This window comes from Peromyscus leucopus, chromosome 12 (genome assembly GCF_004664715.2).
Source record: "Peromyscus leucopus breed LL Stock chromosome 12, UCI_PerLeu_2.1, whole genome shotgun sequence".
Taxonomy (NCBI): Eukaryota; Metazoa; Chordata; class Mammalia; order Rodentia; family Cricetidae; genus Peromyscus; species Peromyscus leucopus.
Window position 1 is genome coordinate 78,437,274 of NC_051073.1, and position 26,978 is coordinate 78,464,251.

Sequence of the window (26,978 nt, forward strand, 5' to 3'; positions counted from 1 at the left end):
AAACTCTTATGAAGGTAAACATTTAACTGGGGCTAGCTTACAGTTCATAGGTTTAGTCCATTATTGTCATGGTGGTGTGCATGCAGACATGACGCTGCAGAAGGAGCTGAGTGTTTTACATCTTCATCTTCAGGGAGCAGAAGTGACTGTGTATCACACTGGGTACATCTTGAGCATGCAAGACCTCAGAGTCCACCCCCACAGCGACACACTTCCTCTAAAAGGCCACATCTCCTAACAGTGCCACTCCCTATGGGCCAAGCATTCAAACACATGAGTCTTTGGGGGCCATACCTATTCAAATCACCACACCTGGTAAACAGACCCAGGTATGGGTACAGAAGGAACAGATGCCGAGGGAGAGAGCAGGAGGCTTAGGCCTTGAAAACTGACTTGTCTGACTTCTGGGTTCAACCTGACCTCTCATATCACTTCTCCAGCTGCTGGAAGCCTATTCACCACTGGGAGTTCCTCTAGGATGAGGATCCCATTGCTGTCTCCCTTTTGCTAAGGGCTTTAATTTTTTTTTTAATGCTACATTATTTGTGGATGGGAATGGAGTCTGCTTCAGCACATTTGGGGGTCAGAGGACAACCTGTAGGATTCAGTTCTCTCCTTCCGCCACGGATCCAAGCTCCTGTCATCAGGCTGGGTGTCAAGCGCCCTCACCCACTGCGCCACCCGCCGGCTCTCTCTGAGGACTACGAGTCAGTCTCTGGCTGACTCGCACTAAGTGAGCAGTTAGGTGCGTCCCTGGGGTTCTCCTGCCTTAGCTGGTCTATGCATGTGCGGAGGGCTGGGTTAAAGAACGGCATCTGTGAGCCCTCTGCTCCAACCGCTGTTTCAGTTTCCTGTGCCAGAATGTGGGGACGGGGAGGAGGTAACCACTGCCTGGTGGTTCCGCTGGACCTGAGCTGATCCTTTCAGCTTTTTATGACCCTGGTGATTTCACTGTGCTCCCCAGTGGCGCGAGTTCAGCCAGGGACTCCATCAGAAGCTCCCAACTGTTTCTACACAGACACCTTACCTCTCAAGATGTTCAAAGCTAGCTCCAAAACTCCTGCAGGAAGTAGTAAGAGATACACTATGCTTTTTCCTATACATGCCTACCGATCATAAAGTTACACTTAAAAAGTATGTGCAACATGGGCATAACAATCACTGATAAAACACATCAACCAGACAGCATGATAAAAATTATGTGACTGTGGTGCATCTGCTGTGATTCCTAGGCACTTCTGGAGTCACATGACTGAGCGTGCGCTGCACTCAGGCAAAATGCTTAGACATTCCAGGGCCTTAAGTCCTACGTATTCCATGCACAGCGTGGTCACATAATCTGCACACAGCAAGATCATGCAATCCATGCGCATGCATGGTGTAGCTACGTAAGCCCATACATGCATGCGCGAGATGCCCTATAAAAGCAAGCTCTACCGACTCCCTGCTCTCTCTCCCTCTTGCCTGAGGTAATGTACACCTCTCTCTCTCTCTCTCTCTCTCTCTCTCTCTCTCTCTCTCTCTCTCTCTCTCTCTCTCCAATCACCTGCCAAGTGGGTTCCCTTGTACCTTCTGTTTTCTCACACTTGGTAAATAATGCGGACAAATAAGTAACAGCATCTATCTCTTGGCATCTTGTATCTGTATTCACCTTTTTTTGTGATATAAGTCACACAATGGCTATGACATGAGACAAATTCTTTCTAGAATTTTCCATCTAATATTCTGAACTAGAGTCAACCACAGGCTGCAAGGCTGGGGTAACAGTCTTGTTATACAGAAATACTATAGGCCTGGAACCAAAAAGCAGTCAAACAGTGGTCAAAAGCCTAGTAAGAGGAACTCCAGAGCTGGACAGCTTCACTGGTTAACTCTACCTAACATTTAAACACTCAGAAACTATCACTAATTCCCTCCAACTCTTCTCAAAAAATGAAAAGGTGCGCTTACAGCTAAAACCCGTTGTTCCATAAGGTAGCACTATTCTAATAGTAAATTCAGACAAAGACACTAAAAGAAAAGAAAATCACAGGTCCACATAACCAGTAAATACTGAAGCAAAACACTCTCCATTCAGCAATATATAACAAGGATTTTAATCTCTGACCATGTGGCAGTTGCTCCTAGAATTCAAGGATGGTTCAACATACAAAAGTATGTTCAATCCTTCGTACTAATATAACAAAAATCAATATACCACATTAATACACTAATCAAGAGAAATTAATTAAGGGGGCACAGTAGTAGAATGTGGTGGTTTGAAAGAAAATGGCCCTCATAGGGAGCGGCACCATTAGGAGGTGTGGCCTTGTTGGAGGAAGTGTGTCACTGTGGGGGTGGGCTTTGAGGTCTCCTGTGTTCAAGCCACACCCAGTGACACAGGTCACTTCCTACTGCCTACCGATCAAGATGTAGAACTCTCAGCTCCTTCTCTAGCTCCATGTCTGCTTGCATTCTGCCATGTCCCGCCATGATGATAATGGACTAAACCTCTGAACTATACGCCACCCCGATTAAATGTTTTCCTTTACAGGATTGCTGTGGTCTTGGTGTCTCTTCACAGCAATAGAAACCCTAACTAAGACACAGAGGTCCTAGCCAAAAGCAATTAGGCAAGAAATGGGCACACAGCTTTAATCCCAGAACCTGGAAGGCAGAAGAAAGCAGGTCTCTGTGAGTTTGAGGCCAGCCTGGTCCACACATGAGTTCCAGGACAGCCAGGGCTACATAGTGGGAATAAAAAGCATCCCTAAGACACTTGGCTCAGTCTGGGAGGAAGGGACTGGACCTGCCTGGACTGAGTCTACCAGGTTGATTGCAGTCCTGGGGGGAAGGATTTGCCCTGGAGGAGGTGGGAATGGGGGGTGTGCTGGGGGTAAGAGGAGGGTGTGGGAGGGGGGAGAATAGAGGAACCCGTGGCTGATATGTAGAACTGAATGGTATTGTAAAATAAAATTTAAAAAAAAGGCATCCCTAAAGACTTTATACACATGGAAACACATTAGCACTTAAAATCAGCAAAGTCATAAGATACAAATCTACATAGAAAAGTCAGTTGCATTTTTGTACACTAATAACAAAGAATCCAAAAAGAAAAGATAAAAATCCATTCCATTTATAATCAGGTGGGAACACTCTATAATCCCAAGGGAGAGTGTGACAAGTGTGAATCCAGTCTGGGCTACACAGTGAGTTTAAGGCTAGCCTGAGTAACAAAGTGAAAACTTATCTCAAAAACACTGAGGGCTGGGAATGATATTTAGCAGTAGAATGCTTGACTAGCATGTATAAAACCCTGGATTTGATCCCTAGCACAATGCATATAAAATCTGCCATTCACAATAACACTAAAAATAATAATAAAAAAACAACAAAAAATAGACTGATACCAGGGATGTAATTCAACAGAATGCTTACCTAGCAGGCAAATATTCCTGGGTTCAATGCCCACATAATTCGGGCATGGTGGGCCAGGCAGTGGTGGCACACACCTTTGATCCCAGCACTCAGAAGGCAGAGGCAGGTGGATCTCTGTGAGTTCCAGGCCAGCCTGGTCTACAGAGCAAGATCCAGGACAAGCACCAAAAAAAAAAAAAAAAAAAAACACTACATAGAGAAACCCTGTATCGGGAAAACAAACAAACAAACAAATCAGGCATGGTGGGACATGCTTGTAATCCCAACCCTCCAAGTGGAGGCAGGAGGATCAGGAGTTCAGAGTCATCCTCAAGTTCCAGAGCAGCCTGGGGAAGGAGACCCTGTCTCAAAACCACCACCATCATCATCATTAGCAGCAGCAGCAGCAGCAGCAATAAATGTAAGATTTGTACACTGAAAACTACAAAGATATAAACACAAATGGCCTATATGTAGAGGTCAGAGGGCAACTTGGGGAGTTGATTCTTTCCTGCTACCATGTGGGCCCACAGGGTGATCTCAGGTCATCAGGCTTGGTGGTGGCAAGCCTTTACCCACTTGGCCATCTTGCCAGCTCTAAGACTTTACTAGTATTTAGGATGAAACTACACCTAAGGATTTAATGTATTTCAACTCAAAATCTAATGACATGTATCAAAAGATTCACTGGGTCCACAGAGGAACCCGAAGTCCCCAAAGGGTCCTGGAAAGGACCACAGTGGGAAACCTCATACTTATGACTTCAAACTTTTTTGGGGGGCATGGGAAGTGCTGGGAATTGAACCGATGGCCTCATGCAAGCAAGGCAAGCACTCTGCCATGGAGCTACAGTTCCCTCGGCCAACTTCCAAACATTTGTACAAGTTTGGCATGGTGATACACGCCTTTAACCCCAGCATTCAGGAAGCAGGGGCAGGCCGATCAGACACACGCACTGTTCACTGGCACAAAACACAGAGCATGGGAAGCAGATCTCATGGATGCAGTCACCGACTTTCAACAAGGGTAACAAGAGCACTCAGTGAGAAGAGAATCTCCTCAAAAGTAGAGCTGGAGAAACCAGATCTCATATGGAAACGAAGTTGGAGCCTTATCTATCACCATATATGTCCAGTACCTCAAAACAAATCAGAAACTTAAATAAAAGTAACACCTGACACTTTAAACCTACAAGAAATTTTTCATGACATTGGGTTTGGCATTTCTAAGTAAGATGCCAAAGTTAACTGGCAACAAAATAATGAAATGATGAGTTCAGAATTGAAACACTGGGCTGCAGGTAAAAGCAAGGGTAGAACATTTGTTTTGCATATGCAAGGTCCTGGCTTCAATCCCTAGCAACAAACCAATCAACCAACCAAACAAACAATTAAAAACATCTGTCTAAGCCAGGCGTGATGACACATGCCTGTAATTGCAGCATTTGTGAGGCTGTGGAAGGGGAATTAATCAGGAGTTCAAGGCCAGCCTCAGTCACACTCCACATGCAAGGCCAGTCTGGGTTACACGAACCCTGCCTCAAAAATCAACAAAAAAGCCAACCAAGAAACTGCGGGTGGAAAGATGGCTGGGTAGCCAGGAAATAAGTCTTACCTCGATACAGTGATACACTTTCAATCCCAGCACTCAGGAGACTGAGGAAGCTGGACCTCTGGGGGTTCGAGGCTAGCCAGGGCTACATGTAGCATGAATCTTAAAAGTTCTTATTATTAAATCAAACCTGAGCCAGGTATTGGGGTGAATGCTGGAAAATCAGAGAGACAGAACAGGCCACAGCCACCTCACCTCACCAGTTCCTCAGATGATCCTGTTTCCTCAGACTGGATGCCTCTGAGTCCTCATCCAGAATGAATCTCAGCTGAACTGTGCTGCTAGAAGCCTGAGAGTAACCAACTTGCTTTTTTGTTTTTTTTTTTTTGTTTTGTTTTTTCGAGACAGGGTTTCTCTGTGTAGCTTTGTGCCTGTCCTGGAACTCACTCTGTAGACCAGGCTGGCCTTGGACTCACAGAGATCTGCCTGGCTCTGCCTCCAAAGTACTGGGATTAAAGGTGTGCATACCATCACTGCCCGGCTAAAAGCAGCTTTTGTCTTTTTTTTTTTTTTTTAGTTTCTTGAGACAGGGTTTCTCTATGTATCCACTGTGGCTGTCCTGGAACTCACTCTGTAGCTCAGGCTGGTCTCGAACTCACGGAGATCCTCCTGTCTCTGCCTCCCGAGAGCTGGGATTATAAGCGTACGCCACCACCACCCGGCTAAAAGCAGCTTTTGAAGACACATCTAGATACTCACTGACATTTACAGAAGAAGTATTATTTGTAAAGCCAAGAGAAGGAAGCAATTTAAACATACACTGGTGGAGGAATAAACGTAAATACTACGTAGTATCATTTGGCCTTATAAAAGAAGGAAGGCAGGCATGGCAGCTCAGGCTTGCAATCTCAGCTTCCAGGAGGGTTGGGCATATGTGCCACCAATCTAGAACCTGTCTACAAAATAAAACAAGAGGCAGGAAACTCTCATACATGGGAATCGTGTTCCTGTTAATGAGAAGGGTCTTACTCTGTAGCCCAGGCTAGCCTGGGACTTGCAGCAACCTCTTGCCTCAGCCTCCTGAACGCAGGGATTGCAAGGATGAACCACCAAGCCTGCCTACACATGAATTTTTTTTAAATTTATTCTTTTTAACACGTGTGTTATTTGTGGATATGTGCACATTTGAGTGCAGGTATTTACAAAGCCAGGAAAGGCATCAGATCCCCTGGAGAGGAAGCAGGACACGACTGCCCAGAGCTCCGGGTGTGCAAACACAAGTCTGGAGCTGACTGCAGAACAATGCAAATATACTTAACACCGGTGAAATGTATAATTGAGGGTTAAGAATGTTTTACCATAATTTAAAAAGACTCCCCTTGTATAATGTTAGAAATCACAAAACTGGGTTTAGGAGATGACTCGGTGGATGAGGTGAAGCCAGCCCGAGTCATGTGGGTTTGTAATCTCAGTGCTCCGATGGGGAGACAGGAGACAGAAACAAGCGGATCCTGGAGTGCACAGCTGACTTCCACTAAAGGCTGACAAAGACTGGCACCTCAGGCTGTTCTCTGACCTCCACACTCTGCACTGTGGAAACTGACAGCCTCTCACATCCAAATACACACACGCGCACACACACACACTCTCTCTCTTTCTCTCTCTCAAATGACGATATCAAAAATAAAAATTTAAAAATAGTGTTTGCTATTTCAAAACAGTAGGGAGGGCTGGAGAGATGGCTCAGAGGTTAAAAGCACTGGCTGCTCATCCAGAGGACCCAGGTTCAATTCCTAGCACCACAAAATGGTTCATAACCATCTGGAACTCCAGTCCTAGGGCATCCAATGTCCTCTTCTGGCCTCCGTGGGCACTGAATGCACACGACACACAGACATATGCAGGCAAACTACCCATACCCACAAAATAAAAAATAAATAAATCTACCAGGCAGTGGTGGTGCACACCTTTAATTCGAGCACTCAGAGACAGGTGGATCTCTAAGGTAGAGGCCAGCTTGATCTAAAGTGAGTTCCAGGGAAGCCAAGGCTACACAAAGAAACCCTGTCTCGACAGACATACAGACATACAGACATACAGACATACATACATACAGACAGACAGACAGACAGACACAGACACACAGAGATGATAGGTAGGTAGGTAGATTGATTGATCAATCTATAGATAACAAAGAAACAGTGTGGGGAACCTCCTACATCATACTTTAAGAACAGACTTGGTAGAGCATGACTTTAATCCCAGTACTCAGAGAATAAGTTTGAGGCCAGCATCGTCTACATAGCAAATTCTAGGCCAGCCAGGGCTACATAGAAAGATCCTGTCCAAAACACCACCAACAAAAAAAGTACATGCCTATAACTGCCTATCTTTCACACTCCAGAACTAAGACCTGTCTAATAGGTGTGCTCCAGAGAGGACAGAATTGAAGAAAGACCTAGAAATTCCACCTGTGAGGCTACGTGAAGCTCCCTACGTGCCTCCGCCACCTGTGCTTGGGTCAGGAAGATGTTTAAAATCCTAAACATTCCTTTCCCTTGCCACTTCATCTGAAAAGGTTAAGCTGGGGGAGGAGACAAGAGCACACTGGCCTCTGCTGGATTATAAAGCAGAGCTGAGCTACGGTCCATCCACACGAGGAAGCGAGGTCCCACAGCTAGAGAAGAGTGCCCAGGCTGCACAGCAGCAGGGCTCCCTAGGCTGGGTGTGCCCAGGCATGGCCCTGGGGCAGACAGCCTCGGGACTACAGGGGGCCAGAGACCCACACGTGTAAGGTGCTTAGGAGGGTGGGCTGTCTCACAGGCTGCAGAGCTGAGAAGGGTGTGGATGGGAGAGGCTGCTAGTGGACTGGCGGGTGGAGGAGAGCTTTTATCGTGAGGGTAATGGGACTCTTGTGGTGGGTAAGGGACGAGAGGCAAATGTTTGCTAAAGCAGTGGTGAGCCAGGCCCAGTGGGGGGGGGGGCTTCCCAGGCCTGACAGCAGCCCACAGAAGCTGCGGGTAGTAATGGAGACCCTTTCCCAGAGGATGGATGGTTCTGGAAACTAACACCAAGAGGCGGGGAGCTCTGAGAGAACAGAACTAGACTTGTGAGGTCAAGGGTCATGGGCTGGTCTTCCAGGCCTCAAGGATGTGTTGATCTTTCTCACTATTAAGTCTGTAGCAAGCATACACATACATCCTGCTCTCCTAGGAGCTCAAGGTCAGGTCCAAGTTGTTCTAAAACAGAAAAGTGGCTCTGGGTGCATGAGGCATTTTCCACAGGAGCCCTGATCTGGCAGAGAGCTGCAGTTCGCACCACAGGAAAAAGGGAACGTTTCCAAGCATCCAGGGAAAGTGCAAGGCTGCATGGAGAGGAGCCACGCCCCCTGGAGGTGGGCAACGGAAGACATCAATGAAGGACATGGAAGAGTAGACCACAATCCACAGCAAACTCAGAGGGTAAATAAACGGAAGGAGCAGGGTTCCGGGCCCCACCCTCGGCACAGCAACAAAACAAGACGTGAAAACTCACAAGATGGAGGACTGCGTGCCAATCTGTGGGACTCACAAGGTGGAGGACCGAGTGCCAGTCTGTGGGACTCACAAGGTGGAGGACAGGACTCAGAAGGTGGAGGACCGAGTGCCAGTCTGTGGGACTCACAAGGTGGAGGACCGCATGCCAGTCTGTGGGACTCACAAGGTGGAGGACTGAGTGCCAGTCTGTGGGACTCAGAAGGTGGAGGACAGGACTCAGAAGGTGGAGGACAGCATGCCAATCTGTGGGACTTACAAGGTGGAGGACCGCGGTGCTAGCTGTGGAGGGACAAGCATAGTTTCTTTTCTACATTTTCTATAAACAAGCAGACACGGACCTATTTTTTAAAATTAAGAGCATGAAGGGAGATGCTGGCATCTCATCAGCCTCTGTTGTCTCATGGCCCAGCGGGTACACAGAGCACAGCCCGGCCTGCCAGACTTGGGAGGCGGGTACCATTTGTGTCCTCATGAGGTTGTAGCCTCGACTCCAGGCCTGATGAGGAGGTGGTTCTCTGAATGGCAGGCCTTGCTGGGCTCCACCTGTGCCATCCCAGACTCCTCATGGCCTAGGAAATGGGGGCCCTGGAGGCGCCCAGCACCTCCCTCTGGGGCACAAATCAAAGGCCCCAGGGAAGACTCAGCTGGAGCCACCTCTGCAGCCTCATTATCTGGCAGAGCTTAGCAAGGGTACATGCACCACCTAAGAAGAACACCAGTGAGGGAAGTATTTTAAAAAGCTGAGCTTGGCATATTAGAAAAGAAACTCAGCAGGCCACTCGCAAACATGCAGAGGTACCACAGAACACCCCAACTCTGCCCACATCCTTCATCCTCGGTGCCCTGACCCAGGCATCTCCTCCAGAGCATGGCTAGAACAGCCTAGGACTTGGGCTCCTAGGACTTGGGGGACATCCTATTGGGGCAGGGGAGCTGAGATGGTAACTCCTAGATCCCCCAGCCAAGGGTCAGGCTAGAACAGGGACACCCAGGCCCAGGGGCATCTAAGGCCCTCTCATCCAGCTGCGTCCAGGAGGCAGGGCTGCAGCTGGAGTGAACACACAAAGGCGTGAGGGGCAGGAAACACACAGAGGCAGACAACGTTGAGGCTGGGCCTAGATAAACGCAGGGTAGGGAGAGGTACCCAATCAGCTATCCCAGGCAGCTGGTGAGGCTGAGGCCCAAGCACAGAACCTTCATCTGTAGCCAAGGCACCGCCAGCCTTGACAGACTGGATGGTAAGCACATGCCATGCCACTGTGAGTCACTCTGAGCAGGGGATGGTGAAGTCTCCTGGTTTCATGTCTGTTGCTGTGATAAAATACCCAGAGCAAGAGCGATGTAGGTCTGGCTTGGTGTCCCAGCATCTGGGAGGCAGAGGCAGGCAGACCTGTGAGTTTGAGGCCAGCCTGCCTGGTCTACATACAGGCCATACACAAAATGGGCAATGTGGGCAAGAAAGGGTTTCTCTTAGCTCACAATTCTGGGTTACAGCCCATCACTGCGGGGAGGTCAAGGCAGCAGGACTTGATAAGCTGTCACAGTCCATCTGCAACTGAGAGCAGAGAACTGAATGTGTGATCCTTTGCCGGCTTCACCAGCTGGAGCTCTCTACTCACAGTTCAGGACACCCAGCCGCCAGAATGGGGCCCCCCGGGTGAACTGGGTCATCCCACTCAATTCAGACAACCCTCCACAGACATCCCACAGCCCCACCAAATGTAGACAATGCTTGCTTCACTAACAATCTCTTCCCAGGGGATCCCGGGTTGTGTTACGTCAACAATTAAAGCAGCAGTTTCTCAACCTTCCTAACGCTGCCGACCCTTCAGTACAGTTCCTGATGCTGTGCTGACCCCAACCGTAAAATTATTTCGTTGCTACTTCATAACTGTAATTCTGCAACTGTTATGAATCATAATGCAAATATCTGATATGCAAGATATCTGATATGTGACCCCCCAAAGGGGTTGAGACCCACAGGTTGAGAACTGCTATAAGCTATAAGCTAACCATCATACCTGTGTATCAGTCAGAGTTCTCTAGAGTAACAGAACTTAGAGAATGAATCACTTTCCTCCTCTGCCTATATATTTATTTATTAATTATATATGGGATACACACACACACACACACACACACACACACGAGTGTGTGTGTGTGTGTGTGTGTGTGTGTGTGTGTGTGTGTGTGTGTGTATGTGATTTATTAGAATGGCTTACAGCTAATCCAACAATGGCTGACTATGAACAGAAGATCCAAGAACCCATAATTGTTCAATCCACGAGGCTGGATGTCTCAGCTGGTCTTCAGTATATGCTGGATCCCAAAGAAGAGGGTTCTAATGCCAGAAAAGGAATGGACTTACTAGCAAGGGTGGGAGGAAGCAGGCAAAAATAGAGCACGACCCTCTTCCACGTCCTACAGGTTTCCAGCAGATGGTGTGGCCCAGATTAGAGGTGGATCTTCCCATCTCTATAGATCTGGATTAAAGATGTATCTTCCGCTGGGCGGTGCTGGCACGTGCCTTTAATCCCAGTACTGCAGAAGCAGAGCCAGGCTCTGTGGGTTTGAGGCCAGCCTGGTCTACAGAGTAAGATCCAGGACAGGCACCAAAACTACAGAAAAAACCTGTCAAAAAAAAAAAAAATCTCCAACCATAAAAAACCAAAAACCAGCCGGGCGGTGGTGGCGCACGTCTTTAATCCCAGCACTCGGGAGGCAGAGACAGGCGGATCTCTGTGAGTTCGAGGCCAGCCTGGGCTACCAAGTGAGCTCCAGGAAAGGCGCAAAGCTACGCAGAGAAACCCTGTCTTGAAAAACCAAAAACAAAACAAAACAAAAAAAAAAACCAAAAACCAAAAAGATGGATCTTCCAACCTCAAAGGTCCGGATTAGAAGTGGATCTTCCCAGATTTTGTGAGTAGACTGAGGGCGGGTGGCGATGGGAACATGAGTTATCAAGTTGGGGGTCACTGAGGAGGAGAGTGTTGAGGGAGACTGCTGGGCAGGGCATTTCAGGGTCGGGCAGAATCCTGGTGCAGGGGAATCTCCCAGGTGTCTATGGGGCGGACCCCAGCTTAGACTCCTAGCAACAGTGGATAAGCATCCTGAACTGTGACCAGATTGGTGCCTGGCCCCACCATCAGAGGCATCATCCAGCAACTGATGGAAACAGATGCAGAGATGCACAGCCAAACATTAGGTGGAGTTCGGGAATCCGGAAGAGGAGGGGGGAGGAGGAGGAGGAGGAAGGTGTGTAGGAGCCAGAGGGGTCAAGGACACCATGAGAAGGTTCACACAATCAACTAACCTGGGCTCATAGGGGCTCTCAGACACTGAACCGACAACCAGGGAGCCTGCCTGAGACTGATCTAGGCACTCTGCATATGTTACAGTTGTGTAGCCTGGTCCTCTTATAGGACTCCTAACAGCGGGAACAGGGGCTGTCTGTCTCTTACTGGTTCTTGGGACCCTACTCCTCATACTGGGTTGCCTGGCCCAGCCTTAATACATGGGAAGGTGCTTAGTCTTACTGCAACTTGATATGCCATGTTTTATTGATATTCATAGGAGACCTGCCCCTTCATGGATAGAGATGAAAGAGGAAGGGATGGGGGAATGAGGCGGGGAGAATGGGGGAGAGAGACTGGAGAGGGGAGGCTGAGGCCGGGATGTAAAATAAATAGGTGAATTGGGGGAAAAAAAAAAAAAAGAAAATAGAAGATCCACTGAAACCAACTTTAAAAAAAAAGTAGATCTCCCCACTTCAAATGATCAAACTAAGCAAAAAAAAAAAAAAAAAAAAAATCCCTCACAGGTATGCCCAGGCATTTTGGGGGGTTTAGTTAATTCCAGATGTAGTCAAGCTGACAACCAAGAATAGCATCACAGCTGGCAAAGGCAGACAGCCAGCCTGTGCTAGGTTCTCCAGTCATGTAGACAAGGTTCTTGTGAGGCCAGCTGAGCACACTCACCCCTAGGGCTGAGACTCAAACTAGAGTTATTCAAGTGCCCAGCCTAGAAGTGCCTCTAACCTGGGATGACCAGGACTCCAGAGCCCATCACCCCTGAGAAGGAGGACAGTGATCACCCACAGCAGAACAACACTGTCTGGGCAAGGAACCTCCCTGTGCAGATCCCCACGAGCTGACATCAGGATGATGCACACCTCACTGCAGGGTGGCACAGACCCTGAAGCTCTAGCAATGTCACCAGTCAGCACCAGCACATGGCATCTTAGGGCCAGGCACCTGTAAGGAGCTTCTGGAATAGGCCCACCACAACAGGACCAGGTCTTGTGTTCAGTCAACAGTCTCCAAACGTGCCACGAGTCTCACAGCTTGCTCAAGTGGTACCAGCTCCAGGATTCCCACAGAGATACCAGGGAAGGGAGCATACAGAGGATCAGTCGGTATCTATAAAAATATACAAGCAAGCCGGGCGGTGGTGGCGCACGCCTTTAATCCCAGCACTCGGGAGGCAGAGCCAGGCGGATCTCTGTGAGTTCGAGGCCAGCCTGGGCTACCAAGTGAGCTCCAGGACAGGCGCAAAGCTACACAGAGAAACCCTGTCTCAAAAAACCAAAAAAAGGGCTGGAGAGATGGCTCAGAGGTTAAGAACACTGACTGCTCTTCCAGAGGTCCTGAGTTCAATTCCCAGCAACCACATGGTGGCTCACAACCATCTGTAACGAGATCTGGTGCCCTCTACTGGCCTGCAGGCACACATGTAAGCAGAACACTGTATAATAAATAAATAAATAAATCTTTAAAAAAAAAAAAAAAACCAAAAAAAAAATATATATATATATACAAGCAAGCAAGCCAGTGCACACCTTTAATCCTAGCACTCAGGAGGCAGAGACAGGTGGGTCTCTATGAATTTGAGGCCAGGCATAGCAAGTTCTAGGCCAGCTAAGGCTACACAGTGAGACTGTGTCTCAAAAAACAAAAACAATATATGTGCATGTGTACACACACACGCACACCTATGTGCACGTATATGCGAACAGAGGCTAGAGGACATGGAGGGCCGCTCTATTGCTCTCTACCTTATTTTTTCAGATAGGTCTCTCACCACCTGGAGCTGGGCTGGTGATTAGCAACACCCAGGGATGCTCCTGTCTCTGTCCTCCAGGGGTTACAGGGTCAACCATGTGACCATGCCTGGCTTTTTATAACCATGCTGAGGATTTGAACTCAGGTCCTCACACTTGAGTAGCAAGCACTCTTCCCGCTGAGCCATCTTTGCAGCCCCTGATACTTGGTCTTTCGGTGAGAGCACTGAGCACCGGATGTATCACCAGGGACGGCCAATCTGAGAACTGCTGAGGGAGACACAGCAACCGCCCTCTACACGTAACACGCCTGTTGAGGGTGAACACATCTCCCACTACTACAAATCAGGCAGCTGAGTTCTGTGAACTGGAGAAGGCAGCAGGGGCCAGCGCCTCCCGAGCACAGGGAGGAGCCTCACCCTGGGAAGCAGCCTTCCCAATCCTGGCTCTTCTGCCCAGTGAGTGTAACTTTTCCCTCCCACCGACAGAAGGCACTGGGAAGGAAACAGTTCAGATACAGCAGGAAAAACAGTTAAACATCCACTTTGCATTTATGTCGAAATAAATCCGAGACGGATTAAATCTTGTGTAAGAGCCTAAAGCAGCAGCATCTAATGGAAGAAAGAGACGTCATCTATCTAAGCTACCCGTCAGGGAGGGCAACGGAAAACATTCACTGTTTTGCTATAAGTATGAAAAATTTTGAACATCAAAAGCTGCCACAAACAAAAATGTAAAAGCTGAGAAAAAAAATGTGCAGGAGGCAGAGAGATGAGCAGAGACTTGGTATCACTAATGTTTAAAGACTTGAACTAGGCTAGAGAGATGGCTCAGAGGTTAGGAGCACTGGCTGCTCTTGCAGAGGTCCTGAGTTCAATTCCCAGAACCCACATGGTGGCTCACAGCCTTCTGTAAGGAGATCTGGCGCCCTCTTCTGGCCTGGCATGCAGGAATACATGTAGGGAGAACACTGTACAAATAAATAAATAAATCTTTAAAAAAGAGACTGAACTAAGGGATGGAAAAGCCATAACCCCTCGGGAGAACCCTGGTGTGGGACCGACCAGGCTGGTGCAGATTCCTGAGCAGGGGCAAAGCTGGTTTAGTGTGTGAAGGATACATTGTTACCCAGGCCTTGCATCCAGGTGTGCTGCTCCCTCACAGTGTGTGTTTCGGCTCCCTGTCCTGGGGGAGCCGTCCTGGGGGAGCCCCACTACGCCCATCTCACAGCCCCACTCTTGTTCCTGTTCACTTTCTAAGAGAGCTGGGAACTCTTCATGAGTTTACTGAGCCTGGCATGGTGCTCAGTGAACAGGTGCTAAGTGACTGAAGGTGAGCATGGGGGACACATAGCCCCATTTTACCTTAGCTCCGCGGGCCCCTCCCCATGTCCTTCCTGGCTGTATGCAGAGACACACTTTAAGGCGTAACAAAACAAGGAGCCACAAGCCAGGGCCAGGGTATTGCTTGCCAATCTACGAAATGGGCCCAGACCAAAGCAGAGAAGACAGGAGCGATGCCAACCATCCTGCCCGAACCCAGAGCAGGCATGAATAATCAATAATCAAAACAGCAGAACACACCCAGAGCAGGCATGAACAATCAATCAAAACAGCAGAACACAGACAGAGAAAGGAGAGAATGAGGCAGAGGAAGGGGCAAAGGAAGACGGGGAAGAGCTAGAAGCAGAGAAAAAGACAGGCGAGTGCCACGGCATGAGTGGGTGTGAGCGCCGAGCGGCCCCCGACATGTGCCTTTGCTGCTTCGAGGCGTCATCTGAGGTCCAGCCATCTCCCTAATGTGTAGCGCGGCCCATGACAAGAGGGTCTGGGTTTGCCTGGCCCACACAGGATCCTGGGCTGGATCCCCAGCGTCGAGAGGGAAGAAGAGTAAGAGGGGTGCAGTGTGGTCCTTCTTCCCACAGCTGTCCCAGATACTATCACCTGTTCTACAAGAAGCGCCATGGCCCAAGGCCTGGACACTCTGGCCCAGTCAGCCCTGGCCACAGCCTGAGCCTCTTTATCTCAGAAGCCACTGAGTAGAGCAAGCTCAGTGACTGCACACGGACATGCCCGGCCAGACAGTGGTCCTCTCACACATCAACAGACACGGCCAGTCTAGCCAACAGCTTCCCACGCACGAGGTCACTGGTCACAGGTTAGGAGAAGTCAGACTAGCCTATCCATGCCGTGTGCCTAGCATCCCTTCATGGAGGACCCTCAGGCACCCCAAGGCCTGGTGCTCCTGGGTCTGTGGCTACTGCCTTCTCCTCGGCACAACAAACACTACAGGGCCAGGCTTCGGCTCTGGGCACTGGTGTCGGCTGAGCAGAACTCTGTGAAGGAAAGGACGGCTGTGCTGGATGAACAAGAGTGGCCAGGGGCATTCCTTGTAACAACCACCCACCCTGCCCAACAGCGTCCACTGCCATCAAAGTGTCTCTTCTAGTCACAGGGTACCAGGGGACACAGAAACAACCACGCCTTTCCTCCTGCCACACTCCTGGGCATCACACGCCCATGCCACTGAAGCTGGCAGCTGTAATTCACGGATGAGCCCGAAACAAGTAAGCACCCTAGCTAAGTGAGTCTGCCCGGCAAGGCTGTGACCAGTGTCATGTGCTCTGACACCGGCCTTGCTGCCCTACAGTGGCAGTGGTGAGGCACACAGAACTGCACGACGCATGCAGAGTGCAGATGAAGTCCTCAGTGCCAGGACCTGGGGCTTATCAGCAGTGGCCCGCTGGAGGCTCCGTTCTCCCCTGGGCAGTCAGAAGCACCTGTGGTGAGCTCTAGGCCCACCAGGCTGTGTGACACCAGATGCCACCATGGCTGGTATCCAATCCCAGAGGGACAGAGATGAGACCCAGCTCATGTCCTTCTTGACAATACCCAGCATCCTGGTAGGTCGGTCCCACTGTGGACTCATCCTCAAGACAGACACCAATCTGGTGGCTGCTATGTACACCTGAGCCAATGGGAAATCCAAGTTGGCATGGCAGGCCCCCACATCTGGTCCTGTCCAGCCTTCAGACTGTGCCTACCCAGGGTGAAGCTAAGCAAACAAGAGTACACATTGCCTGGGCCCAGATCATTCCCCAACTGACCACACCCACCAACCCCACCAGGACACTGCTATCCTGAGCAACACAGGCCACTTACCTATTTCAGGGGGTCTCAGCATGTCCTAACACCCATCCTGTGACCTCTGTTCCTGTAGAGAAACCAGAGGACACTGTGAAACCACCCTGGAGTCAGTCCCTTCTGGATGCAGGCATACTGGCCTAGTCTCTCTCCCAAGCAGGACACTGGTATCCCTGATTCCAAAGTTGCCCTGTGGTGCTCCTGACTCAACCACGCATTGTACACACTTTCCTGTACCCACATACAAGTGGGACTGCAGTTTGTATGAGGTCAACTTCCCTCCTGGTGAGGCTGACAGGTCACAGAGGTGGACAGGTAGCACCCTCTTTCTCCTCCCAGAAGGCTGTATCTAGAACTCTCTCACTAAGGTCTTGCTGTTCTCTGTAGGGTCACACCCGCCCCCTTCAGCCTTGTGGGATGACACCTGCCTCTCCCAAGGCTCCTCAAAGCCAGCTCTAACCTGCTCCCTTAGGCAGCTTCCCAGGTCCTAAGACTCTGGTGGCAAGTTGCAGAGACGTGCTCACGGTGTAGAGGCTGGAGCGTGGCGTGAGGTAGCACCGGTAATTTCTCAGCACACAACTCCACCATGGGCCAAAGGAACCACCAAGTCCTGTCTCAGTAGACAGTCTACGGACACATTCCCTCCTGGTGTCTCTCAACTTAGGGACACTGCCAGAGTGTTTATGTCACAAAAATGAAAACCTATATGGCTCAGACAGTCAGGGAGGGGTGATCAAAGGAGGAGGCATCTCTGGGGTACTATGATGTAAGTAACGAGAGTTCTTCCCTCTCTGGTCTGTTTCCAGATTGTTCTGTGCCTCTGCCCAATCGTCCTCCATGGACTCCATCCACTGGGTCCCAGAGGTCTCTCTGTCTCACAAGAGCCTATCAAATGTCTGGGGAAGAATTCCATCCAACCTAGAATCCCTACACAGAACAGCAAGACCCTAGTGAGAGGGTTCTCTTTGAGCTGCTCATCAGAATGGGGAGGCAACGAGGACCAGGAGCCTGGCTTGCCGCCCTGGCAGCCCCTGAGGCCCTCTGGTGGCCATACTCAGGCCAGGCTGTGGTGCTGGAGGCTGCCAGGCCACTCAGTAGAGGCTTCCAGTAGGAAGTGGGGAGCTGGTTAAACATCAAGTGTGGAATCATGGGATATGTGGGTGAGGGTCAGCACACAACACCAGAGGCAAGGGGGAGCCAGGCCACGCTGAGGGAGGAGGGCCTGCTGATACTGGAGGAGCCGTTGGATAGAGCTGCCCACTACCCCTTCCCCCGAGCAGAGAGAGGCAAAGCCTGTGGCTGGGAAGTGAGCCCTTGCTCTAAGCATGACATTTCTGGGACAACTTTGCTTTTAACTTAAATGTTAACCTAGATTTTGTCTTACAGAGAACCATGTGACTCTGTTATCAGCCCTGATCTTTGAAAGTCTCTCCCCAGGACTGGCCACACCACCACAGCCTTGGCCACATGAGTGGAGAGACAACATCTCGTCTGACTCCCACTGACTGCCTTGGGTAGGTATAATTCCCTGTTTTACAAATGTGGAAGCCAGGTCCTGGCCAGGTAGGATCTGAACTCACGTCTTCCTATTCCCAGGGCTTCTCGGACCCCTCACCCAGCAGGGGATGGCGTGGCTATGAGAAAGTGACCCATGCCACACGGGACTCCGGGAGACATGGTAGGGGAAGGGTGGAGAGGAGAGGGGCTACAGGAGGCAGGGTCGTCGTGGTCAACCGAGGAACGGGTCTCTTTCTGGGAGTGCTCTCATCACAGGGGCAGGGGACAGCAGGTTCGGTCAGAATGGAGTGACTACGGCCGGCCAGCCTGAGGCCGACAGGAAGTGACAGAGCTTGGACGGGGCAGAGAAACAAACACGAACCCAGTGATGGACTCGTGATAGGGGATACCCATCTTGAAAGCCTTTGAACATCCTGCTGGACTGGTCTACAGGCTCACTGGGCACTTGCCATGTTCCATTTCTCCAATGAGGATGGTCTGAGCCTACCCAGTCATAACCTGCCTCCCAGGCACAAACACTGGGCTTCTCTGCCAAACCATCTAAATCTCTCGAGACACTGCCACCACCTGCCTATGCCCCCAGACTTGCTCAGACTCTGGAGAAGGTCTGCAGCTGTGTTATAGTGCCCCTGACCCAAACACAGGGCTTTAGATAGGCACAAGCCTGGCACAAGCTTAAAAACCAGGCCAGGAAGTTACAGGCCAAGCAAAGGCAACTGTGTGGAGAGTCCTCACCGGTACACACTGAGTCCACCAAGGGGACAGGTCAGACTGAGCATGATGAGCAGGTGACTTAGGGTCACGTATGCCCAGCATGGATTGGGATGGCTTGCCTAAGAGCTTGATTGTGGTACAGCCTGAGCAGGATGCAGCCTTGCATGGGTGTCTTTGGGCTCTGTGAGCAAAGGTAGGATTGAAAATGTAAGAGAACATGCCCTTCCAGCGGTCAGTGTGGGCACAGAAACAGAGAGTCCTGCAGCCACCAGGCAGGGACAGGCAGATCATGCTGTTCAGTGACAGGTACCCACCACAGCAAAACCACTCTCCAGACCCTTCACAAGAACAGACCGACTGCTGCCATGGACAACGATGCACAGCTCATGTCTGGACTCTCTTGCAAAACCATTTCCATCTACCAGTGTCCTTCTGGGCCCAGGTTTCACTGTCCCACCACCACGTGGCCCTTAAGTGGCCCTCAGAGAGCAAGAGGCACTCCCAGATGCCAAGGAGCCTTGTCCCAGGACCTCTGACTTCTCCTACATCCTGACAGTCAGCCCAGAAGAAGCAGAGCTCTAGCTTTCCAGCGAGGCATCCGGGGAAGAGCCCCAGGCTAGCCTGGGGGTGAAAGGAAGTCAGTCTGAATTCCTGTGCTGCACAAGCAAGGACAAGCTACAGCCTTACTCTTAAGGAGGCTAAGAAATGCAAAGGGTGCCTGGGACTAGGAAGAGGCCACCTAGAGGTGTGTGTGTGTGTGTGTGTGTGTTTGTGCGCGCGCGTGCGTTAGAATGAATGTAGGGAGCCAAAGAGCACAGACTGAGGGTAGAGGGATTTGGCAGCTGGGACATAGCAAGACTAAGGACTGGGCCCAAGTCATGCAAGGGAGCCTTGGTCACCAGCATCTGTGCAGAAGTCATGAGGTTAGCACAGCTTGGAGGGGCCAGGTGGGCACTGGCGTGGCTGTGCTCAGAAGTACCCCTGTTATCAGAGCCAAATACTTTGTGCCCACTTATGTGATGGGCCCTAATGGACCCCAAATGAAGGGTGAATGTAGACTGCATGAAGCAGGTACCTCAGATGACACAAAGTTGTAGGTCCTGGCCTTTCCAGACAGCCAATATCTATCTGGACCACCTGCTTCTGAAGCAGACGTAGCCTCAGAACACAGGGATGAACTCCAACAGTCCTGGTGTCTATCACCATCCAGGTTCACAGATTCTGAGACCCTCCCCAGGGCAGGCAGCACTTGCTCTGGATGGACCAGACACAGCCTGGATCCTGGACCAGAGGAGAGGTAGGAGGGGCTGGGGAATCATTGTGGAGTTAGAGGCTCTTGGTGCACAGATAGCTGTACTCAGGAAAGTTGTTCCCAAAGACAACCTGGGCATGGCTTCATCCCCTGGCTTTATGAAAGTGGGTATGTGTGCTGCATCTCGGATTGTGGGCCCACGTTAAAAGTCTAGCCTAAAAGCAGGATGACCAAGAGGAGTCCCAGCAAGGATCCAGCATAGACAGTGTAGCACAAACCAGAAGCCTCGAACCAGACCAATGACTCTGCAACGAACACTTGCAAGTAAAGATATATGGATGAGGGAGGGGAGCGCCTAAACTTAATACAAATGGGACAATTTCTTTCTTTTCCATCATTTCTAAATGTCTGAATCTACAGGGAAGAAGCAGAGTCCCCTAGTACCCTAGACACTCTGATACCTGACACTGAAATAGTTAAGTGTTGCATGTATGCAACATTTAATTACTAAAAAATTAAAAGAGCAAAAGCCAGGGTACCCAGGCCTCCTGCCCAGAGCAACTCCAGGCTTGCAGATTGTCTAGAACTGTCGTCCCACTGAGGAATGCAGGGGTGTCTAGGGAGGAGATCCAAGCAGAGACACCAGACAAGGGATTCCCAGCAGCGCCTCTTCTCTCATTTGTGAGGCCTTAGGAGCAGCGCGGTGCGGGGACATCCCATTGGCATCGCAAAGACCCAGCGCTCACCGAGGAAGTTCCCCAGCCTCGCCGCCCCTGGGTGCCTGTAAAGTTTCCATAGCTGCCTGGTCCCGGCTGCCAGGTGCTGCGGAGGCTCGTGGAGGGCAAGGCTGCGGGAGCTGGGTCGTGTTCAGCCGGGTAGCACGAAGCTGGAGCTTTGTCCAAGTCGGACAGGGCCCTGAGGTCACGCACAAAGGGACCCGCCCCCAGCGCCCCCAGGTCTCTGGAGACCCGGCGTGGGCGAGGCGCGGGTGGGCAGAGGGGAACTGGCTTCCGAACCCCACCCAGACCTTGAGTCCGAGCCCAGGACCCCGTCCCTACCGGAGTCCGCGTCGCAAGCTAGACTCTATACCCAGCCCGCTCCCCTAGCACACACCCCAGCCCTGGCCCAGACACGAGAGTCCAGCCCCAGGCCCCAGGCCCACAGCCGGACCCCGCCCACCCGGCCGAGCTCACCTGGCGCGCGGCGTGGGCGGCTCCGCAGCGCGGCCTCCGCCCCCAAGACAGGCGTCCCCGGTCCCCCGGCGCGCGAGGAGCCGCCTCTCCAGCGCTCTGCAGCGGACGCGGCTCCCGGGGCCACAACTCGTGCGGGTGCGGGGGGGAGAACCCTCCCCCTCCCCTCCCCCGAGCCGGCTAGCCCTCCCACCCCTCCCGCGACCCGTGCGCAAAGCGGACCTGGCCGGCGACGAGGCCTCCGCCCCGCCCCATCCAACCGCGAATTTTCCCATTGGTAGAGAGACGCTCCCCGCAACCCGCACGGATTGGATGGATGTGCAGAGATTGCAGCTTGCCGTTGGGCTCCTGGTGTTGTCAGTCTTAGCGGAAGATCGGCCCCCTAGCGGAGCAGGCCGAGGCCCTGACACCTGCCTTGAATGCTGCGGTTGCAGCGCAGACAGAAGGCTCGGAGCTGCCCCCTCTCGGCCACCTTCCGAGGACTTTCCGGGATAAGTAGGCCCTGAGCAGCAGCTCCCAGGGCCGGCGGTCACTCCCGGATTCCAGCAGCGCTGTCTCCATCACCATCCCCAGTTCGCAGGTATCCTTCAGTGCCTACTGTTTGCCGGACACAGAGCGTCGATCTCTTTTTATTGGCATAGAATGGCATTTCTCCTACAAGGAGAGTTGGACTGCTGCTCCCATTTTACAAATGGAAAATTGAGGTCCGGGGAGGTTCTTGCTTGTTTTAGGAGACTAGGGTGTGAACCCAGTGGTCAGACTTCCAGGTCATGGGGTCATTGCCCCAGCAAGGACAGACAAGGTTAGCGAGGCTGGCAAGGGGTGGGGATGATTGCAGTGATTTTGAGGGCAAAAACAGACTGGTAAAACTAGGGTTTGTTTCTTCTGTCAAACCAGAGCCCTTGGGTACTCCCCGTGAAGCTGCTCTTTCCTGGGAAAGGGGAATTGTGTGTTTATCTCTCCCCACCCGACCCTGGTGTCGGCATTTCCTCTGCCGTGCTTTGAGTCTTGGAGAAACATCAAGGAGCATCATCCGCTGCCTGAAAAGATTAACACATTTCCCTGCCAGGTAGAGAACACCAACCACATCTCTGCGTGACATAAGGCAGTGGAGGGGAACCACCAGGGATGCTGTAAACAGGAGATGAGAGTGCAGAGATGAATCTGGCCTGTGCTTGCTTATAAGCCTTTCATGCCCTGGATGCACCCAGAAATTAGTAACTTCTGGACTGTCTGTATTTCCAAGGCCCCTACAGATAGTGCTAGTGGAGGCCAGTGTGTGTGGGGGGGTTCCCAGACAGTCACAATTCACCCACTTATGCTGAGTCCAGCAATGCTCACCCAATAATGGTTGCTTGGCAAGAACGAGAAAGTAAAATCCCTGGAGGAAGATCTCACTTCTGGGTCCACCCGGGTCCACCAGTTCTCTAGCAATAAAAACTGATAGCTCTACTCCATTGGTATTGGCACTTGAAATGAACACCATTTGGCATCCTAGCATTGAGATATTGTTGCAGCTCTGGGAAGATAGAGTGAGCACCCCCAAGAAGACAGAGTCCTCCCAGAAGGCAGCTCTCCATGTAGAGAAACACTGCAGTTGCCATTCTGGCTAAGTTGCTATGTGGTGGGGGAGTCCCTTTCCTCCATCAGAAGTGGATTTAGTAAGTCCAGCTGTCCCCTGGCATTCTCCAAAGGCATGGGCCCCTAGGCATCCGGGAGCCCTTCTTTTGAAAACCTCATAGTTCTGTATCACTATTCCCGAATACTTGCTGATGGTACAAAGAGGCTGAACATGTCTCTTCTCTGCTGGAAGAGGGCAAAAGGGAAACATTCCTCCCAAATTAGCTCAAGCTAGGAATGCCCCCTTCCAGAGACCTGTCTGCTTTAGAGCCTGGTTACTTAATGCACAGCAAAGACCAGGGTGGGTAGAGCGGCTCAGGTAGGTCTCGGGGTGCTATCTTGCAGCCTGCCTACTAGGCAGGGGTCAGAAGTGGAGCAGAGGACCACAGGGGGCCGATAGTTCAGTGTTCCCGCAGCCTCACCCTGTCTAGCCAGCTGCTGGTCAGCTTTGGAGGGACAGCGCTGGGAAAGTCACAGAGTGAGAGTGTGTGTCAGGAAGAACTTTCCATCCAGTCAGCACCCGAAGGGTGGCTACAAACGTGGTGATGGATGTGCAGTTGGAGGTGGGACGGCAATGAGCCAGACTTGAATGGAGGGGGGGGCAAGCCACCTGCTGCCTGTGATGGGATTTGAACCACCATCCAACCTGTTCCTGCATCTCTGTTAGTGATGGGAAAGCTTGTCCAACCCGCGTCCCACTCCAAGGCTTGGTGCTTTGGCGACAAGCCATTGTGTGTCTGCTGGCCCATAACCCAGCCCATACTCATTTATCCCCAAGCCTATGTCCTACATGCCCACCTCCAGTACTACCTCTGAATGCTGTAGACTGAGTGGTCTGGCTGCCCAGTGGGAGGTCGCTAGAGGGAGCATGGAGCAATTGTACTAAACTGGAGGGGGAATGGACCGGGAATGGACGTGCCCAGCTAGGTCTGCCACCTGCTGGCCATGCGTCACGGTGTGCCGAGTCCTCTTATGTTGGTTGCAGTGGTTTCCACTGGCTCTGGGGAGGAGGAATACAGGTGAGGCAGTGAGATGAGCAGAGCAGCCTCCGTGGCTGGGTCTGGCTACAGCCTTGCCTTTGCCTCTCTGAGTTCCAGTTATCTGCAAAATATCAGCATTGCAGTTTGGGACCGTGGCACCTAGATCTTCCATACAAGCTTCCATAATGCCACTTGCCATTAAAAAAATTTAAAATTACAATTTATTTAGTGTGTATTCACCACAATGTACATGTGGAGGTCAGAGGACAACTTTGAGGACTCAGTTCTCTCCTTCCACCTTGTGGGTCCCAGGGAGGGAACTCAGGTGGCCAGGTTGGACAGCAAGCATCTGTACGCACATCTTGCTAGCCCTTTATTTTACTTCAACTGAATAGCTTAACCGAGTGAGAGCTGGGCATCCAGACACCGGTTTGAGAGCCTGTGGTACAATACCATTGTCCTTATTGTGCTTCTCATCCTTGTCATTGTCTTGAGTATTCACCTTGGGGAGGGACTTGTTTGCTCCACCTTAGTGATGCCCAGGCCCCTGACACAACCTGATGCTAACGGGCACAGGAAGCCCCAGTGAATGAATGCCTCTGTCCTGTTCTGAAGGCCCCACGCCCGAGCATAGTTCAAGCGTAGTCAACTCCTTATCCCTGAGGTCTGGACCTTCAGGACAGCCTCCATGTCTGCTCAAAGACTATGGAAGGCGAGGTGGAGCAAAAGTCCAAGTTCTGTGTTGGGTGGTTTCTAATGCAAGGACTGCGATAGATGAGGGGTCAGAGGCCAGACAGACAGTCTGGACGGAATTGGAGGCGGCAAAGGGAAGGGACAGATCCAGGACAGATCTAGAGGCTAAGATCAGAACACAGCCTACGGACGGCGGTTCCGGCGCCTGAACCCGTGGGGGTTCAGGGGCTATCTCCGTCTCCCAGAGATACCCCGCAGGCTGGGGTTGCTGTGGCAGCATGAAGCGCCCAGACACAGCTCCAGCTTTGGCGCAGTTCCAGTCTTGGCGCAGCTGCGGGGGCGGAGCGCCGAGTCTCTGAGCGACGGCACGCACAGCCAACAAGGCGGCGGCTCTGGGTGCGCCGCTCCGCCCTTCGCTGCTGCGCCCAATAGCGAGCGCTCTGGCGGCGGGCCGGGCGGGCCCGGGCTGGTGGCAGAGGTGCGCGGGTGCGGCACCCGGAAGTCGGCGGCTGCGGAGGCGGTGAGTGTGCGGCGGGAGGCTGGGGCGGCCGGGCTGCGCTCCTGGCGGGGCTAACCCGCGGTCGGGCGCCGGGCTCCTGGAACGCGGTCTGGACCAGGTTGGTCGAGGGCGAGGCGGCCCGCACCTTCTCGTCCTAACTCAGTTTCGCCTTTCCAAGGCGTAAAATGGAAACTCAGTAGCCTGGCTCGGGACTCTAGTCCGACAGACCAGACCTTCTCTGACCATTGAAAGCAGCCCCCACGGTACTGAAGGATGTTTCTGATTATGCCTGTCAGGACTAGGTGCGGGGAGGGGGTCACGGCAGACAGGAGCAGACTCGCTGTGTAAGAGGCTAGATTGGTGGGACAGGGAGATGCATGGTTGTTGCAGGGTAGAGGGCTGCAGCCTCCAGCGTCAGGGACCGCTCTGGAGCCTAGTCACGCCGCCCCCTCTCGCCCTGAAGCCTGCTATGAGGCCTCGGGCCTCACGTTGTGTCAGAGTAGGCAGCAAGTGCTGGGTCATTCCTGTGCCTGGGCTGGCCTGGTAAACCCACGCCCGGAACTGGAGAGCGTTGCGTGTAGACTGCATCCAGGCCAGGCCTGGCCCCACTCTAGGCTCTTTAGCAGCCCAGGTGTGGGCCAGGAGGTTCCGATGTGGAGACCCCACCCGTCTACCCTCAGTGTCTCTCCCGTGCTCCTCTCTGCCGGCTAGGTCGCGTCTTTAGAGTGAACCTTATGACCTTCCACAAGTCCCTGATCCTCAGCCCTCCCGCCCCTCCCCCAGTGAAGTGCGTCTTTCTAGCACTGTCTGCTGGTTGGACCTGCTGACTGCTGTTTTGCCCCTACTGGGCTCAGAGCCGACCTCTGAGGTAGATGTGACAGCAGCTATAAAGGACAGCTGGCTGGCACCGTGAAAGGCATCCTCTAGACAACTTTCTAAGACAATATTCATTGGTCCAGCACTGTCCATAGTGAAGGAAACTCTAGCTAAGGAGTCAAGTGTTTACAAGGCTGCTCCAGCCCAGGGTGCTTGGCTTCCAGGCTGTGCTCCTCCGCCCCACCCCCCAGTCATGTGATCTTCTGGAGAGGGTGGCTATTGCCCGATAGAGCAGAGCCTCTGCTCCTCCTGGATTCCTAGTGCAGGGATGTGGGGTGTTCCCACCATGGCTCCCAATCCCACATTTCCATTGCACTTTTGTGTCAGCATTGGGGGAGGTGGGGGGACACAGGTCAGAAAGACACAGTTCCCAGCTGTCACCCTCGGCAGCCTAGGGTTTCCTCTAGTTCTAAGGCCCCGAACTCATGTCTCATCAGGATCCAGGCTAGCCAGTTTATGAAGCAGAGTTGGAGATTGTGTTAAAATATTTCAGTAAAGGCTTAAGCATGAAGATTAGGAGCAAAAGAGGTGCTCAGAAAAAGTGAAAGATACCCCAGAGGTTGGGCTTCTCAAAAGCAAGTCATTTAGCCGGCCGGTGAACATGGTGGCCACTCCCCAGCACTGGGGAGGTCGAGGCGGGTGAGGCCAACCTGGTCTACAAAAGGAGTTCTAGGACAGCCAGGACTGTTACACAGAGAAACCCTGTCCTGAAAAACTAACTCCTCCCCGCCCCCCAAAAAAGCAACTCATTGAGTGAGGTTTGAGGTTCCGTCTTGTCACTTGGATGGTTTCTGATGGCACCTGACGAGGTTATGTGGTGAAAGTGTGCCCTCAGGGGTAGGCTATCTTACTGTAAACAGTTTTGTTTGAAGTTCTCTCACGGTGTCTGGGTAAAGAGATAAGGCCATACTCAAGGTCAGATACATTTTTTCATGCCTTGAGCCTGGGTCA

The 26,978-nt window shown here is 51.7% G+C and overlaps 1 protein-coding gene across 6 annotated transcripts in view; it reads left to right on the top strand.

Moving 5' to 3' along the window:
* The first annotated feature begins 21,710 nt into the window (after positions 1-21,710).
* Positions 21,711-26,978, top strand: part of Tango2 (transport and golgi organization 2 homolog) — a 51,775-nt gene continuing 46,507 nt past the window's right edge. For 2 of the 6 annotated variants that reach the window (XM_028854160.2, XM_028854157.2), the window contains exon 1: positions 21,711-21,939. The gene's annotated coding sequence lies outside the window, so the exon portion shown is untranslated. Of the gene's footprint in view, positions 21,940-25,094; positions 25,270-26,978 lie in introns of those variants that run through there. The other 4 variants (XM_037209916.1, XM_028854159.2, XM_028854161.2 and 1 more) reach the window with 4 other exon arrangements.